Consider the following 14,324-nt stretch of genomic DNA (forward strand, 5'->3'; position numbering starts at 1 on the left):
TTAGTACAAAATATTATTTAAATCACATTTTTAGTACAAAATCTAATTTTTAGTACAAAATCCAATTTTTATTAAAATTTTTAGTACATTATCGGATTTTTAGTACAAAATTCCATTTTAAAAGAAAATCAAATTTTCTGCACTAAATGGAATTTTTAGTACGAAATAGGATTTTTAATATAATATAGCATTTTCAGTTCAAAATCAAATTTCCAAATTTAAAAAAAAATTTTAATAAACTTTTTTTTCAAAACTTTTACAAAAATTTCTTTAAAACTTTTACAAAAATTCAATACTTTTTTAAACATTATAAATTTCTTCAAAATTCTCAAATTTTTTTTTGAAAATTTTAAAAAATTATTTTTTTTTTAAATTTCTTTAACATTAAAATTTTTTAACAAAAATTTTTTGAATTTTTTTTTTGTAAATTCGTTTTAGACTAACGAATTATAATAAAAAAATATCTTCATTTTAATTATTTTTTAACAAAAATTTAATAATTTATATAAAAAAAACAAAATTCTCCAAATACTAATCACCTGAGGATCCTCAATCTACTCTGACTTATCAAATATGTATCTCAAGGAATCAGCAACAAATTTCTAAACGATTTATTAAGAAACAAATTCGATTTATTCTGCTCGTTATTTGCGAGAAAAACCTCTATCAATTACATATTTCTAATTCTTAAGTTTTTTTTTCCCCCCCAATAAATATCAACCAAAACGTGCTAATAGTTCATATATACATAGTTCATATATAAATTCCAAAACCTGACAAAAACAAATAATTGTCACGATCACTTATCTCGGGGAAAATATGCAACAATGTTTGCTTGATAGAAGTGATCACAAGGTCGAGGTGCTTCTGCTTTAAGATTTTTCATATGAATAAATAATTTTATATAAATACGTAGCAAAAATGATCACAGATCGTGGTGATTTTCATGATTTCTTGATAACTAAGATCGTAGATAGTAGCGATCACTGTTTAAACTTCTGCAAAGTTACATAGACAAAGTGATCGAGGATCGTTTAAAATGTATAGTGAGGTTTTGATATGATCTTTAAGTTTTGAACGTGTGATCTTCGAGTTTTTTTTCTTATAGTTATGAAGCTCGAAAGATCAAATAGCGCTCGATTTTAGAAAATTTCGATATTTTTATAGTATTCATCACTGATCGATATTTTGTATTTAATGAACTCTGTACAACTTATGATTTGTGATTATTGAGTTTTTGCTTTGAATGATAGAAGTTACGCATTGACGTGTTACGAAGTAGAAGTAACTTCAATTCATTTAGACAATTCTCTGTGATCATTGATACGTAGTGTTTAAAGATTAATTGATTTTCTGCATTAAAACTTTATTTAACAAAATTTAGAAATGTTGATATTTTCCTATAAAAAGATCGGCTATCGATTTTAAGTGGTTGGAATCACTCAAAAGGAGTGGTTTCGTTTACAGTTCACAAATAGAAGAAACAGATCATTTAGAAGACTTTATTTGATGGATGTGATCCAAAGTTATTACAGATATAGCAACTTTGCAAAGTTTTTCCTATGAAAGATCGGTGATCTTCATCACCTAAAGCAATTGGGAGAGATCACGAGAAATTAAAAAAAACATCGTTGATCCAAATGATTTTCTCCCAAATCGATCGATATTTAGTAAGATATGTGAATGATCGCAAATTTTCTTTGTAGATCATTTAGAAGACTATTTCTATAATCGTTGATCCAAATGATTTTCTCCCATATCGATCGATATTTAATAAGAGATAGCAAATGCTATCGAGCGAGTGATAGCAAATTATTCTTTGCAAAGATTTATTATAATGATTTTAGATCTCATCACTTTATTAAATGGTAGAACGTGTTTTGATCAGAATTGGAAGTGACAGATCATTTAGAAAACTGTTTCTGATCGATGTGTTAAAAAGTGATCACTGATCTAACGACTTTGCAAAGTTTTTCCTCTCTCTTTTACTTACGATCAACAATTAAGTAGGAAAGATCACTAGAAATGAAATATATTACAATGATTTTCGATCTTTCTATTACTTTTTGATACAAAGTGGAAGTGACTGATCATTTAGATTTAATGTAATCGATGTAACGACATTGTTAGTTTTTCCTATGAAAGTGCGGTAAACTCTCCCATGTATGTTCAAAATGTAAGATTTGGGGAGATCACTAGAAGAGGTCTCAAAAAGAGATCACTTCTATTACAAAGTTCTAACTATTTTAAAGTTTTTTATTCTGCATATAAAGAATGAATGATCTACAATCGATCGTTTGTTTAATTAACTTATTAAAGATCGATCAAAAGTAGTAGGAATGCATCATGTAGAAAAATTTATCGATGATCTAAAGATTGTAACATTTAGTATAGTTCTAACTATAAACGATCAGGGATTTATGACAGTAAAATGAACATATCCTTTTAACAATGATCCGAAATGATCATATTTTCAAAAGATTGCTTGCATTCCAGAAAGCTTTTGTAAAGACTTTATTGTTTTATATGAATGGAAAATGTAAACTATAAATGATCAGGGATCGAAGGCAGTAAAATGAACATATCCTTTGATCGATGACCCCAAGTGATCACATATTCAAAAGCTTGCCTACAGTCCAGAAAGCTTTCATAAAGACTTTAACTGTTTTATATGAATGAAAAATGATCTGTTTTTGATAGTTTTGCAATAACTTGAGAAATTCACATGTTTCATTAGTGTAACAGAATTGATCAGTATATGTTTTACAGCCGCTAGCTAGCAACAGATGGCGCTTTTAGATTGCTTAATTTAAAATGTAGTTTTGCCTTAAAAAGCTACCGTTCCATTTTCATAACAATTGACAATTAACAATTAACAAACATTTGGAAAAAAAACAAATTTTAAATAAAAAATCCTCTAATTTACTTAAAACATTTAAGGCTAATTGTATGCCAACAAGTACAAAAATACATACATATATGCAACAACTACATACATCATATGTATGTATGTATGTTCTCAAAATAAAGTTTTGAAACAACTACTAAAATAAGACAAATCATCATAGTAACTTTAAAACGAATGACTAGTACAACTAACTAACTAATTACCTTAAAAAAAACAAACAAACATTAGTTGAAAACCTTGAATCTGGGTTAGTGATGTGTGCGTTCATTTTTCAGATTTTTTTCCACTTTATTACTAACTATTACTGCTAGAGTTTATGGTTTTAGCGTTATAAATTCTCAGCAATCTTAAGTCTTAGTATTTAGGTTTTTTCATTAAATACTGCAGTCTTTAGTCTTTTCATCTTTTGCTCAAGTTGCTTTTATTTCTCTTCTTCTACTTTGAATATACTATGTACTTTAAAGCTCTAAAGCTGCGTGCTAGTTTCGATTTCGAAAAAAAAATTTTATAAAGAAAAAAAAAATGCCATGGCCATTTTATGGTAGGAAATTAAAGATTTATTTTATCACAAGAATTTTAATACCAACTAGTCACGTTCAGTTGTTGTTCGTTAAGTCTCACTTTTGTTTTGCAAGATCAGTGTAGTGGTTGTTCTTTTGCCAACGAAAAGTTTCTGCAAAAAACTTTGTCATATTCAAGTTGCAATAGAATTTTAAATATTCATGAGATCTCTACACAATACCGCTGTATGTCATGACAATTGCTTTGGGAATATTTTTTGTTCTGATCTGATCTTACAAGAAAAAACCAACAACATGCAATATCATTTTTAAGACTTGTAACTGATTATATACATGTATATCATTATTGCTTAGTTTTAGTTCAAAATTTAGCTTTAAAAGTGAGGGGAAGAGATCTCGAGAAGTGATCACAAATCGAGTTTTATATTTCTATTAAAGTTCTAATAATTTTGAGGTTTTTAAGTTATCCTCATGGATTGTATGATCAAGTATCGCTAGATCTAGCTTTTTTAGCTTTAGGTAAGCTTAGAGCTTCAAAGTAAGAGGAAGAGGTCATTAGAAGTGACCAGGTTTTATATCCCATTAAAAGCTTAATAACAAAGTTCTATTAATTTGAAAATGGATTGTAGGATCAAGTATCGCTTGATATTTCTTTTAAAATGGAACTGATCATGCTTATTTTTTAGCTTTAGGTAAGCTTACAGCTTTTAAGTAAGTGGGAGAGATCATTAGAAATGCACCTGAGTTGAGCTTTTATATTCCCATTAAAAACTAAATAACAAAGTTCTATTAATATGAAAATTTGTTAAATGTTCATCATGTATTGTAGGATCAAGTATCGCTTGAAGAAAGTGATCTAGTTTTTTAGCCTTAGGTAAGCTTAAAGCTTTCAAAGTAAGCGGTAGACATCACTAGAAGTGATCACAAATCCGGCTTTTATATTCCCATTAAAAGCTTAATAATTTGATCATTTGTTAAGTTTTAATTCAAATTGGAAGTGATCTATCTTTTTAAGCTTTAGGTAAGCTTACAGCTTTAAAAGTAAGTGGAAGAGATCATTAGAAGTGATCACAAATTCACAACAAAGTTCTATTAATGTAAAAATTTGTTAAGTTTTACTCATTTATGATAAGTGATAAGAGTGATCGCAAATTCGATTTGGATTTTTGATCTCTTGAGCGTTTCAATTACAAGTCATTTCAGAAATTGTCTTTAATCGCAAAAGGTAAACAAGTTAAACCATTACTACTGCAACCTTTAAGTAACCAATTCTTAAATAAAGCTTTCAGCTTAAGCTTTATAATAAAAACTAAGCTTTTAATAAGCTTTCAAAAGCTTTATTAGAACGTAGAAAATGGAGTTTAAACCATTTTCTTTCAAAAATTTAACATTTTTGTTTCGAACAAAATTTTAACTTTTATTTAAATTATTTAATTATTTTGTAGTTTCCCTCCCGTCTTCTTTAATTTCAAAGACATTTGTGTCTTTAATTCAGTTTGTTTTGTAAACTTTTGCAAAAAAAAAAAAAAGTTAAACTTTAAACATGCATTGCATGTTAAAAAGCCGGATTTAAACCGCATTGCTATTATAATATTAAATTAATGCAGAGTTTTAAATAACAACTACGAGGGCAGCATGATAAGTTAATTGGCCTTAAGCTGCTTATCCCATATTAATATTAAATACTTAGTTTTGAGTCCCACAGTTTGAATTTAGTAGTCAGGTGGCAGACATGCCAGCAGTCGCTATAAATAAAACTGTCTTAGTTTTGACAGCGAAAAAAAAAGATCGCCAAGCTTTTGATTTTTTAACAGAAAAAGGAAGTGATCACCGATCTGGCATTTTTCTGATCAAGATAGTAGCGATCATTTATCTGACATTTGTTTTCACGATTGAAATGTTTCAAATAATTTAATGTTTTTGATTGTAAATAAAAGTATGATCACAGATCGAGCTGCTTTCCAAGTTTTTGATATGTAAGATCTACAATTGATCATGGATAGAAGTGATCAGAGTTCAAACTTCTCTTTTTTCCTATTAAAGACTACTATACAAAGATTTAAATCATATGAAACTTTTTGAGGTTTACTTATGGATTTAAGGCACAAGTGATCGATGATTTGGCTCACATTGGTTTAGGAAACTTTCATAAAAGTGATCACAGATACTTTTTGTGCTTAAATGTAAGCATTTATCTATTTTATATAAAATTCTTACACAAAAGAAACATTTTAATCATCAGCCGATCATTAATATAAAAGATCGATATTCGAAGGTAGTAGTGATCACAGATCGAGTTTCCAATTATAAAAGTTTAATTCCAAAATTCTTAATGATTTCAAAAAGTTTGCTATTTTAAAGCTTTTCTCATGAATGTGATAAACGAGTGATCAAGGATCGAAATTGTAGCTAGAAATGATTGTGATCGCATAAATTGAAAACTTAATGGAAAAAACTGCAATGATCTTGAATCAGTAATACAAGATCATTGCAGTTTTTCATAATAATGAAGTTTTTCATAAAAATAGATCAAAATATGAAGTAAAAGATCAATTATCATTGATCGAGGATCGGAAGTGTTACATTATAATCAAATATCATTAAATGGTTTTTGCTAACGAATCGAAGATTGATCGTTTTACGTATTAAACAGCTGAATAAAAAAAGGTTATGAGTTTTCTATATGCGATCTTAACTGATGGCAAATTCAAACTATCTTCTCTAATCTATGATTATAATTAATAGAGGGATTTTCTCCATTAAACGTTTATTTGTATGGTTTTACATGAATTTTAAAAAGTTTTCCTTTAAGAAGATTGGTTTCTTCTATGATCTTTTAAAGCGATTGCGAAATCAGGATGAATACAGATCACTAAATATCCTATTAAACGTTTAATTCAAAGAATTTTTTTTGATTAATGATCTTAACTGATCTCAGTTCAAGCTATTTTCTCTCATCTATGATCTTAACTGATCAAGTGGTTTTCTCCGTCAAACGTTTATTTGCAAAGTTTGAAATGAATTTTAAATTCCTTTTTTAAAAAGATTGGTTTTCTATGATTTTTTAAAGTGATCGCAGAACAAGGATGAACACAGATCTAATGATCGCAGATCATTAAACGTTCTATTAAACATTTAGTTTCAAAGTTCTAAATGATTTAACGTTCTCGGAGTAGGATATGATCGAAGATTGATCGATTTTTAAATGGAAATGGATGAAGATCACTAACTCGTTTTACGTAATAAAAAGGGGAATAATTTAGACCTTAAGAGTTTTTCACATGGAAAATTAATGTTTTGATCACAAGAAGAATTAAGAAACTTTCTTTTTGATCGATGATCTTAACTGATCACGGATCGAGCAACTTTCTTCGTAAAATCAATATGATTATAGAACAAGTGATCGCAGATCATTAAACGCCCTATTAAACCGTTCAAAGTTCTAAATGGTTTAAAGTTCTTGCAGTTAATGCTTAGGGATAAGATCGAAGATTGATCGATTAAGAAATAATTAAGAAATTTTCTTATTGATCGATGATCTTAACTGATCGAGCAACTTTCTCCGTAAAATCAGGATGAATACAAAACAAGTGATTTCCATTATACTTTTATTGGCAAAGCTTTTTATGGATTTTATATATTTTCTATGAAAGATTCATTTTCTAATGTAAGTGATCGTGTAAAATGATCACAAAACTACAATGATCACTTAGTGATCATCAGTTTTTCTTTCAAATATTTATTTACAAAGTTTTTATAAATAATGAAATGTGATCTTTCATAAACCGGTTTTTTTTTGAAAACCGGTTCTTAGTTCAAATACAAACAATCTCAAGATAAACTTTATGTAAATTTACAGGTTTTTAACTTTTTAACACAATTTTATTATTCAAAAACTCAAACACTTTAAGGTTCCGTTTTAAGACAAAAAAGCCATGAAAGATTCCATAAAATAAAACTGCATAATAATGCAAAATACAGAATTTTAAAGCAAAATTTTCAAATCAAGCATAATAATTTCTGTTGCTTAAAGCAACAAGACAACGGCTACAAACCACAAATGAACATAAACGTGACATTTTCTTTAATTGAATAACTACAGCAAAATAATAAAAATTAAATAAAATTTAAACGAAAAAAAAATGCACAAATCAAAAAAAAAAACTAAAATGCAGTGAAAAAAATAATTTGCAAAAAAAAATCTCTTGTTGAAGACAAAATAAAAATTTAAATTTTCAATAAAAATAAAAAAGACCGCAAAAGCTTTTTTGTATATGCAAACATGACAAGCATTTCAATGGAGTTTAATGAGAATGTAACATCATCATCATCCATAACAGCAACAATGAAAAAAAAATTCAGCATGATCATCTTTCTAATGATCAGTTTTTTTTTTTTTTTGTATAATTTATGAGTTCCCCCCGTATAAACATTAAACAGGTAGAGAAGGGGATGTTAATTTAAAATTTTTTCATATTTCTTTAAGTGACGATAATAATCACCTGTTTTGCAAAATTTGTTTGTACAACATTACACACATAAATATTTATCTATATCTCGAAAACAACGTTGTTTATACTACCTTAATAAAGCAAAAAACAGATTTTTATTATCATCATCATTTATCAAAAGTAATGGTGTTGCATTTCAATTTTTTTGTTTTTTAAAAAATTGTGCAAAATTTACATTTACATTGGATGTTCAAATATTAAGCAAATGACGCATTTGCATTGAGCAATGAGTGTCATAAAACCAACCGTTAAATGAAGAAAAAAAAAGAAAAAGGTTTTCAGATTTTGCAAGCTTAAATTACCATAAAATGTTATTTTATTTCAAAAAAAATATATAAAAATATTACCGGTTTAATGAGGTTTATTAAAGTCTAATTATTTTTAAAAGTCTAATTAGGAAATTTACATTTTTAATTGATTTTTATTTATTTTAGAAAAAATACAGGATTTAGATTACTCCCTCTCTCTCTCTTTTAAAAGACCGTTTTGTGATCTTAAATATCATACTATGATCTTAAACTAAATTTCTAAAAACTTTCTTAGCGAAAATCGCAATTTTCTTCCAAAGAGATCGTAAAGTGATCTCAAAACGAAGTGATTTCTTGGTAAAAGAAGATCACATCATGATCTCAAATCGAAATGTTTTCTTTGCATGAAAATGATCGTATATTGTGATCTCCAATTCAAAACAGATATAGAACCGTGATCTCAATTAAGAGAGAGATCGTTTGATTTCATATCAGTGAGATCGTTTCGTGATCTTAACATAAATTATTTCTTTCGCAAAAAGATCATGCTCCTAAATCGAAATGATTTCATTGTCAAAGTGTTCATGCCAAATATCACAATTTTTTTCAAAGAGATCGTATCGTAATCTCAAATATAATATGAGATCAAGATAGATCATATCTTGATCTCATATTATAATGAGATTTAGAAACGTGATTGCAATTAAGAGAGATCGTTTCGTGCTGTTAAAATAAAAAGATTTCATTACCAAAAAAATATAAAATCATTCTCTTAAATCAAAGTGATCATGCCAAAAAACGCAATTTCTACCAAAGAGATTTCATTGCAAGAGAGAGAGAGAGAGAGATCATATCTTGATCTCAAATTATAATGCGATTTAGAAACGTGAGACCTTTTCGTGATCTTAAACTAAACTGATTTCATTGGCAAAAAAGATCAAATAATGTTATTAAATCGAAATGATTTCTTTTGATAAAATGATTATAATTTCAAATGACTGAGAGATCGTATTGTGATCGCCTAACAAAATGATTTCTTTGCTAAACTGATCGTGATCTCAAATCAAAAGATTTCTGTTTGGAATCGATCTCGAATCTAAATCTTTCCTTTGCTAAAGAGATGAAATCATGATCTAAACTCAAAAGAGAGGTCTCAAACTTAAATTTTTTAATTGCCAAAAAGATCGTATCTCTGAAGGAGTGATCGTGGTTTCAAATTAAAAACATTCCTTTGGCAAAGTGATCGTGGTCTCTTAATAAAAAGATTCCTTTGACAAAATGATAGTGATTTCAAATCCAAAAAGAATCGTGTTGAGAACCAGTTCTCGAATCAAAATCATTTCTTTGCTAGAGAAATGAAATACTGATCTCAATCATGATCTAAATTACTTAAATTATTTTCTAGCCAAAGAGATCGTATCTCTGCAAGAGTGACCGTGGTCTCATATTAAAAAGATTACTTTGACAAAGTAATCTTGATCTCAAATCAAAAAACCTTTTGTTTGATTGAGAAATCGTATTGTGATCACAAATCAAAATAATTTTTATGACAGAGTGATCGCGATTCTCGAAACAAAATCATTCTTTGCTAGATTATGATCTAAACTCAAAAGAGAGATCTCAAACTTAAATTATTTTCTTGAGATACGACCGTATGTGCAAGAGTGATCGTGATCTCATATTAAAAATTAAAAAAACTTCTTTGACCGAATGATTGTGGCCTTAAAAAAAAACATTTGGTTTGGCAGAAAGATCGTATTGGGATCGTAAATTAAAATGATTTCTTTGCTAGAGTGATCGTAAATCAATCTCGAGTCAAAATTATTTCCTATATAGAGAGATCGTGTCGTGATCTCAAAATGAATTTATTTCCTTATCAGAAAGATCTTAACGTGATCTCAAATCAATATTATTTATTTAGCAGAGTGATCGTGAACTCAAGCTAAAAAGGTTTCTTCGAAAAGATCGTATTATAATGATTACTTTACTATAGAGAAGAGATTTTCCTGAAAGGATATAAAGCTGTGATATCCAACTAAAACTATTTTTTTGCCAAAGAGATCGTATCACGATCACAAATAAAAATGATTTCTTTTGACAGAGAGATCATTTCGGGATCTTAAATTAAAACGATTTTTTGTCAAAGAGAGATCACATCATGCTCTCACAACAAAATAACTTACTTTGTATGAATGATCTCGATTCTAAATGATTATTTTTTTAAAAAAGATCGTATCAGTATTTTAATTTAAACAAAATTCTTTGTCAGAGTGATCATTCTCTCAAATAAAAATGGTGAATTTGAGAATTCTCTGGTTTTTCTCTATGACCCGCGCGATCAGTTTTATAAAAGGATGAATATTTTTCTATTACAATCTGGCTCACGACAATTGGTAATTGTTTGAGCTTTTTATTAAGCCATTTTATTAAAAAAAAAAAACATAAATTAACATTTTTGACCTATGACCCGAAAGAGCATTTTGGTAAATTTTCATTAATTTTCGTTTAAATCTAAAAATTATTTCATGAAAACTTAAAAAGGATAAAAATAACAAACATTTAAATTCACCTCAATTTAAAGTCGACTTTTAACATGACCTTTAACCCCGATTTTAAAATTTTTGTTTAATTAACTTTTGTTAAAGAATCATAAAAACAAATTTATTACAACTATTTGTTTAAAAATTTTAAACAAAAACACATGATTTTAAACATACAAATGACATTTCCTTAAGTCTGGCACAAAAACACTCTCCAACTAAGTATTCTCAAAACTAAATGTTAAAACGTCATTAAAAAAAGTAATTAATAATAAATACCCACTATACAACGAAACTAGTTACAGTTTCTTTATTCATTTAATTATAGACTTCTTTTTTAAACAAAAGTAAATGTAAATTTTAGATTCGCTTAAACATGAAAAACTATTAAAGTTAAAAAAAAAATATATATTAATTTAATTTCCTTAAACTTAGAGGGAAGAAGTATAAAGACTTGAAAGTAAGAAATAAATAAATCACGATATTTTATAGTCAAGTCTGATATTGACAGAAATTTATTTAAGAGAGCTTTGCTAAAACAAACCAGTTCAAATAAATTATACAGAAAAAAAGTTGTTCATTAAATATTTTTATTATTATTATTTTTATTAACATTATAAAAAAGTAAATAAATTAACATCTAAAGTCATGCACTTGTTGCAAAAAACATCAAGTCATGTTAAATTGTTTTTATTTAAAATATAAATAACGTGTATTATTATGATTACAAGGGGAATTTTATAGAAAAAAAAACAATTATTTTAGTAAGATTATGAAAATTTATTTAAATAAATCAAATATAAAGTTTATTGTTGCGAAAAGGTCTCACTTTTTTTATTCCCGTTATGTCACGAGACTTTTATTAACTTATTTTAAATGTCAGATCAGAGAGATCGTATGGAGATCATATCCTGATTTCAGATCAAAATGAAATGATTGCATCGCGATCGTTCATGATCATTTGGTTTATGATCTTAAACCAAATGATTTCCAAGTCAAAGAGATCATATATTGATCACAAACCAAAATAATCTTCTCACGATCGTTTTTCGATCTAAAATATAATACTTCCTTTGTTAGACTGATCGGATCGTTAGCTCAAATCAATTGATTTCTTTATAAAAGAGTTAAAATCATGATCTTCAAATTTAGGAGAGATAGTATTGTGATCTTCAACCAAATGTTTTCATCGTCAAAGAGATCGTATATTGATTTAAATGATCCCAATGATCTATCTGATCTTTAACAGATAGATCTTATTGCGATCTCAAACCAAGTTATGTCTTTGTCCTTATTTCAGAACAACATAATTTTATTTGCATAACGATCAAATCCAAATGATGTCATAACCAGATAAGATCATATCATGATCTCAAACCAAAATGATTATTTCGTGATAACAAAGCAAAATCACAAGGATTATCAATATTTCAATCGAAATTACTGCTTTGTCAAAGAGATGTATCTTTTGAAGAGACATCGTAACGCGATCACAATGATTTCATTACTATGAAGATCATATCATTATCACAAATCAAAATAATTTATTTTGCTAAAGAAAGTCTTCACCTTAAAGCAAAACTAAATGATTTCATTGTCAATGAGATCGTATACTGATCGCAAACCATAATGATCGTTTCGTGATAACAGAATAAAATGGTCTCTTTGTGATCGATATCTCAATCGAAATGACTGCTTTGTCAAGAGTATTTCATATACTGATCTACAATTGCAGCAAGAGACATCAGTAACTCGATCATATCATTATCACAAATAAAAATAATTTATTTTGCTAAAGAAAAAGATCTTGTCTTGAACTTAAAGTTAAACTAAATGATTTCATGGTCAAAGACTCCCTATCCTGATCGCAAACCAAAATTATCTTCTTGTGATCGTATCGAGATCACTATTCAAATGATTGCTTTCTCAAAGAGATAGTATTGTGATCATCAATTTCAAGAGAAATCGTAACGGGTTCACAATGATTTCATTACCAGGAAGATGTTTTTTTTTTTTTTGATAAAAAAAGATCTTTTGTAATGATCATATATCATTTCTTTTTTAAAAATAATCAAAAATTTCTTTACGAAAGATATTGTATCGTGATCTCAAAAGATTTCATTATCAGATCGTATCGTTACCTCTAACTAAATGTTTTCCAAATTATTTCATTATCAAAGAGATCGTATTGTAATCTGAGATGTAATATGTTTGTTAGAAAGATCTTGTTGAGATCCCTAATCAAATTGATTCATTTATCAGAATGATCGTATCATTAACTTAAATCACTATTAAGACTTTACTAAATGTTCTCCTTGTGATCGTATTTAGATTTGAAATAAAAGTGATCCTCAATCTAAAATCAAATGAATTCTTCATCAAAGATACAAAATTTCGATCTCAACTCTCCAGAGAAAACGTAAACATAAATAATATGATCTTTTATATGAAGAGATCGTAACCACAACTCAAAATCAATTCTTTGTAAAAAGATCAGGATGATCTTATCATTATCTTTAATCAATATTAAGACTTTTCTAAATGATCTCCTTGTGATCGTCTTTCGATCTCATATAAAAGTGATTCTCAATCTAAAATCAAAAGATTTCTTTATTAAAGAGAAAAAATTGCGATCTCAAATTTCCAGAGAGATCGTGAACTTAAATCAAACGTTTTATTATAAAAAGAGATCGTATCGCTACTAGAATCAAAATCAATTCTTTGTCAAAAAGATCGTCTAGTGATCTCAAATCAAAATAATTTCATTACCATAGATTGTGATGATTACCTTTGACAAAGTAAGAGATCTTGTCATGATCTTAAATCAAATTTATTTCTTTGATCATGAGATTGAATAATCATGAATTAAAATCAAAAATCGTGATCTCAAATGGTTTAATTATCTGATAGATCGCATCGTGAGCTCAAATCAAAATGAGTTCTTTGTCAAAGAGATCATTTCGTGTTGTCCTAAAAAGAGATCGACTAGTGATATAGATCGTGATCCAAATGTTTTCATTGTCATTTGTGATCCCGAATTGAAATGCCTGAATGATATTGTCACGATCTTAAATCAAAAAAGGCTTCTTTTTATGAGAGATCATATGTACATTATCTTTAACTTATAGTGATCTCACAACCAAATGTTTTCTTTGTCTATGAGATCGTATTGCAATACCAAATTGATCCTTCCCAAAAAGATCTTGTCACAATCTCATACCAGAACTATTTCTTTCAAAGTGATCTTATCATGCTCACAAATCCAAATTATGCCTTAGCTAAGTACGATCGCTTCGAAAATCTTGATAGGCGGCAAATTGTAAAGAATCATTTTACGTAGTAGTAGACAAAGTAGACATTTTGTCAGCCTAATGACAAACATGTCGTTATTTCTAAAAAAAAGTCTCGTCTGCGAAGTGACTAGAAATATTAATTATTTTTAAACAGAATTCCTTTGCATTGAAAATGTGACTTATAATAGTTTGCGAAAAATTATAAAACGTAATTAAACTTCTATCGGATGGAATTCATGAATGAACAGGAATCTGAGTTTAGAAAAATTTCGCTTAAATCTTCATGTTTTAAATAACTTAAAC

General features: G+C 27.8%; 1 protein-coding gene across 2 annotated transcripts in view; it reads left to right on the top strand.

The window, feature by feature from the left end:
* LOC119604557 (putative uncharacterized protein DDB_G0271606) overlaps positions 1-14,324 on the top strand; it is a 51,281-nt gene that overhangs the window by 929 nt on the left and 36,028 nt on the right. The window lies entirely within an intron of this gene.

Source organism: Lucilia sericata, unplaced genomic scaffold (assembly GCF_015586225.1).
Source record: "Lucilia sericata isolate MDLA Ls3-8-SP2 unplaced genomic scaffold, ASM1558622v1 Contig000404F_arrow, whole genome shotgun sequence".
Classification (NCBI taxonomy): Eukaryota; Metazoa; Arthropoda; class Insecta; order Diptera; family Calliphoridae; genus Lucilia; species Lucilia sericata.